This window comes from Cyprinus carpio, chromosome A12, assembly GCF_018340385.1.
Source record: "Cyprinus carpio isolate SPL01 chromosome A12, ASM1834038v1, whole genome shotgun sequence".
Lineage (NCBI taxonomy): Eukaryota > Metazoa > Chordata > Actinopteri > Cypriniformes > Cyprinidae > Cyprinus > Cyprinus carpio.
This window is the reverse complement of record NC_056583.1, coordinates 4,794,745-4,800,632: the sequence shown is the minus strand read 5'-3', so window position 1 is coordinate 4,800,632 and position 5,888 is coordinate 4,794,745.

Sequence of the window (5,888 nt, the reverse complement as noted above, 5' to 3'; positions counted from 1 at the left end):
AGGTTTCGTGTGGTTGGTTTTTGAATGTGAAAGAGCATTCAATGTATAGCACCACTGGATTTTTCATCACTGAACTGCCATGATATGTACAACAACCAGCATAATAAAACATCGCCAGATTCACATTCATCTGTTTCAGTTAAAAATGAATGCGCTTTTAATTTATCTCACTGGACAACTGACTTTAAAAGTGTTGCGAAATGTGCAAAAAGCAGTATATTTCAGAAATGCCGTCACACACACAGTTTTCAATTAGCCAGGGTTGGATTTGTTAATTATTGTCAACTAATGTAGTTAAGTAATATTAACAAATTTAATCTAGACTGTAAAGTGTTTCCCAAAAAATATTGAGCAAAATAATCAGTTCAAAACTGTCCTCATGACTATATTTACAGTAATTTAGAATTTGAGAAATCCGTTCAGCACAAACCATTATAAACCAGCTTGTAAATTCACAGCCACCTGAATTGCATTTTTCACCAGCAGTGTTAATTTTAGCTGACATTAATTTAGACGAGAAGAAGGTCACATCATGACGATTACAAATAGACAAGGCTATGACATGTCAAGGACTCTATAGGGAAAATAAATAAAAATTAGTAAAATTTATCAGTGACATTTTACAATAGCATTAGCTGACATTAACAATGAACAATATATTTTGCAGTTCATTATATTATTTAATGTTAACAGATAAAACGTTTGATTGATGTATCAGGAAATATTGAAATTAAAATGAAATGAGATTAATAAATGCTGTAGAACTGTTCATAAAAGCTCTTTGGAAAAACGTGCCTCTATCTGCATTTTTGTGAAACTCCAAAATCGTACCTATACAAACAACTCACTGTAGTTTCCAGCTGAAATGAACACTAGAAGCAGTAAAACACCAACAAGTTTTATTCATTTTCACACAAATTATGATTACAGAGACGTATTATTAATTGATAAAGACTCATTTTTGTGTGGCTCCTTGCACAACACCATGTTATGACCTCAAAGCACTTTTACTGTTGTGCATAATGTGCAAACTATAAAACATTTTGACATTTGCATCACATAACCAGCTCTATATGTATGGATTTTCTGACATAGTAAATTTGCTCGGTAGCTCACCCGGTACAGCATTGCACTTGCGGAGCACTCAGGTATGAGTTCCACGAAACCTGAAGAGCTCAAAGACTTGTAGAAGCAAGCTAAAATTAAATGGTTGCTTTTTAACTTTTAATTGCATTTGGCTAAGATACCCTCTCATTACTACTCTGCCAACTTCAGACAAATCTTCACTGCCATATACACAGCGTATAAATTGGATACACTACCCAGCTGAGTGGTTTAGAATAAGCAGGTATGGCATAATAACCACCCTTAAAGTCGGTCAGCTGTCTGAGGGGCAGGCTCTCATAGAGGACCTTACGGCGTCCTTCTAGTTCACTTGTAATTAGCTTCATTAGTGCAAGTTCACTGCGGCGGACATATCGTCTCTCAGGTGCCAAGGACCGAAGCTACAGGCAGGTGGAAGTAATCTGCGGTAATCACCCTTCTGCAGCGTCTTCAGGATCACAGTAATGACTTTTAGCTCCCACAAACTTTTAAACTCACATATTGTGAGTCATTTGAGTTTCTATGGATGACTCCAATCTGTGGATTCTAAGGCTGTGAAGTTTCCTGAGAAAAGTTGGCAAGTAAAACATGAATCATTCCTAATTATGCCTCCAGAGAGGCAGGTCAGGAATTAGGTTTTCTGGAGATTAGAGAGAATCTGAGTTATTTGCATGGGCCAAATCTTCAACCATTTTTAATATAATATGATAAGAATTGCATGAGGCTGCTGGCTGACTGTTTGTAAGCAGATTCCGGCATCTTCGTAACATTTACGTAATAGACAGCATTTTCCATTCAAATCAGCATCACGGTGGATCAAGATGAGAAGGCCAAACCATGTTCATTATAATTGTGATGGAAATTTCTTGTTTTGGAAGTTTGTCCCAAAGATATGTAATTTTCATAACTTTGATTAGCAGGAACGTACTTCCTTCTAATCCTTCTTGTTGTCTGTTGTTTTATAGAGAACCACTCACTAAGAAAATAAATAAATAATAATAATAATAATTATAAGAATGCAGAATCACTAAACAGCTCACAAAAACCTATTACAATTTAGTGTTTTTTTTTTTGTTTTTTTTTGTTTTTTTAGTGTAGTTTATGCTTAAAAAAGGCCAGATACTAACAGTAATTTAAAAAAAAAATGGAAATATAAGGGATAATTCATCCAAAAAGAAAAAAAAAAAATCACTTCACTTACCCTCATGTTGTGCCAAACCAGACTTTGTTTTGACATTTGTCCATCCATCCAGTAATGCAGATGAACTTAGAATGAAGGAATATGTTTCATAAGGACCAAGACCAGTGTCATTTTAGTCAGCGACAGTTAATTAGGCCACCTTTTAATGTACAGTAAGGGAACATTTCTGCACACTCACCCTATCTGCAAAACTCAAACAAACAGAGAAATGTTCTGATAATCATAAATATATCTTAATAACAGTTATTTACCTACATTTAAGATGGGAAAATAGACTGTATTTTAACATCACAAAAATAACCCACTTCACCTTTAAATAGAGGTGCTGTGGTTATCTGTGAGCATCAGCAGTGTAATGCGCTCTTCTCATTTAATAGTGATTTTGACATTTGGAAGCAGATTGTCGGTGTGTTTAGTGATCTGTCACGCTGCTGACCCCAGGCCTCCACTCCTCCACCAGAAGAAGCACATTTAGTACTGTACTAGTACAGTGACTGCACTGTGGTCTTTTGGTTTTATGGACGAATCACTTGATTGGTCGTTTTCATGCTGGGACTTGAGCTCAGATTTCATAAGCTGGCCCACACATACTGTATCTCAGGGCACAAGCATGTATGAGATATAACAGTGCAGATTTGTATTTTCTTGTTTCCCTGAAAAAAATAAATAAAAATAAAAATAAATTTGGTATAGAAAATTTTTCACTTGGAAATTGCTAGAAAATTTCACAATCAATTGCAAAGAATTGGCAAGTAAAACATTGAATTAAACAGGGAATTATTAAGTAGAAGAAAACATACTCCAGTAATCTTATTGTATTCACAACTCTGAAAAATCCTTTTTTTATAGTATATCAAAGGAAATCTATCTTTTGGTTTGTTTAATTGCCATTCACAGCTAATAAATGTGAAAAATTAGCTTCATCTTAATACATCTAATATTTCATACTTAAAGGAATAGTTTACCCAAAAATAACAATTTGTCATCATTTACTCACCCTCATATTGTTCCAAACCTGTGTTTCTTTCTTATGTTGAACACAAAAGAAGATATTCTGAAGAATTTTGAAGAACCAAACAGTTGTTGGTCCCCAATGATTTAGTACCGAAAGGGGACCATTAACTGTTTGATTACCAGCATTCTTCAAAATATCTTCTTGCATGTTCAACATAAGAAAAAAACTTATACAGGTTTGGAACGACTTGAGGGTGATTTAATGATGACAAAATTTAAATTTTTGGGTGAACTATCCCTTTAATGGTATGGAAAATGCACTTTTTAACTTAATGCAAAGTATTAAAAAAAACTAAATAATTCCAAATAATATTATTATTAATTACAATGTTTACAATGTTTATTTTTATTTTTTTCAAGATTATATGTATACACACAAAGTTTTTTTAATAATATTTTTTTCATAATAATAAAAAAATGCATATCTACGTTCTCAGTTATAGATAAATGTAGAGTGTGATGTTAGTTGTGGTCATAATATAGTAGAAATGGTGAAGTGAATAGTGTGTAAATGTCTTTATAGAGGTAAGGATAGTGTTTGTGTGTGTTTTTGTCTGTCCTTACTTTTAGTTGTGTCAAATTAAACAGGTCTTCCTCCCTTAGGTCTGTTAGTGTCATCCTTGTACTTTTGGGGCTCATATGTCAGGTTTCAGTGGGCTTATGAAATCCCATTGGTCTTTGTTTCAGAGATGTTAGAGATCCAATCAAATTGTAAGGACACATGCTGCAGAAAATTAAGTGAATGGAGTCTGAATGCCAATTATCTTCTACTCTTGATAAATTTAAAATAAACAAAACTCCCAGATCTTTGAGATGATATATTAGCCTGTATTTTAAACTAAGTAAAATGAAGCAATTACTAAAATATTGAATAAGCACGATTTATTATTCAGAAAAAAAAGAAAAAAAAAACACACACTAGCCCATCAGACGGTTGGGGTCTGAGATAATCTCCTCAAAGCCCATCTGAAACATGTCAACTTGTTTGTTTTACCCAACTCCACTACAGATGAGAGTTTTTCAGCACCATGGACAGCACAGGGAGAAAACAGCTCTATCATTGCCCACATATTCTCTGAATCATTGAATCTGCTTTATTTTCAAACTAACATGGCTAGTATTTAGTGTTTATTATTTAACTTGAAGAGTAGCCACTCTTATTTTAATATATAAATTATATGTAAATGAATATATAATTTGGTTACACTTTATTTTATAGTGAAAATTGGACCTTAAAATAAAGTGTGACCTATAATTTATATACAGTTCATATAAAACTGCTGTTGCATTTTCTGCTAAATTGTTTGTTCAATTGTAAATTGTATTTGCAGCAAAATACATATATTAATTCTACAGCAATACATTTCTTAATATTATCATACGTTCCTGTTGTGTTGAGGTCCATTTGACCCACAATTGATTTTCAAACTATCCAAAATAATGGTTAAACAATTTCTTTCTTCCTGAATTTTTTTTTAATTTGGGATCCTTACCATGTATGCAATGTTTCAACACCTAGATGCGTTTTGGAAAGGCTGTATAAAAACTATCTTTTGTGTTGGGGTCATATTGACCCCCATTGTAATATGAGAAACCCATTTTACCCTCACAAGGGTTTGAGAGGCAGGCATAAAACGGCATAATAAATACAAAAAGCAATAAGTACTACTTAAACTACGTACAAATAATGGTAGATTCTATTTATACTTACTTGCAGTTATTTGCACCTCACTGTGAAAATAGTCACTTCTGACAAACTAGAATAGAGGTTTTCTGTTTTTGCATAAACCTTTAGTATTTTTCATAGTGCCGGTATTTTTTTGGCAAATTGAATGGGGGTCAATTTGACCTCAAACACAGTTTGTTAACAAATAGTTAACAAATTCACATCTTCATATCTGAAATAAAAAAGGCTTCTACTTTGTATGATGATTTGAAATACGTATCAAGTTAATGTATTCTAGCCTATTATCTAAACACATTTTTCCTTTCATCAATAAAGGAGGAGAAAATTAGGGGCAGAATTGCCCAGGTTGGGCATGTGTCCAAATGAAATTAAGCTACATATAGATCCCTCAAATAATTAGGCAAACAAAGAATGATATATGGTTACAGTTTGAAGTAATGAGAGATCAGTACTAATCCACTCTTGTGTTGTGTTAGGCAAAAGAAATGAACAATTTAAGCCAAGCCAGCCTGACATAAGGCCTGATTTTATTTGAAGTCTTATTTTTTCTACTACACCGCTATTATTGAGCAACACACGTTTGCTCATTCATTAGTGCGACTCGCTGCTGAATTTCGGCAAGAAGATCTCTGATTGCATGTGCTGGGAATGCAGGTGGACCAATAGGCCTTTAAAAGCAGTAAAATGACCTACAACTACCTTAATACACATATCACCTTCTAAATTAGTTATTCATTACCACTGACATGCAGCAGGGGAGCTTTGAAAGTTATTAAGGCGGTGTAATTTGAATAAACACCAGTACAAAATGTTTTCAATAGTGTTTTCTGGCACCAGACTGCCAAGGCCTTATTGGCTGTTTGGTTTCACGAGTCTCCCTGG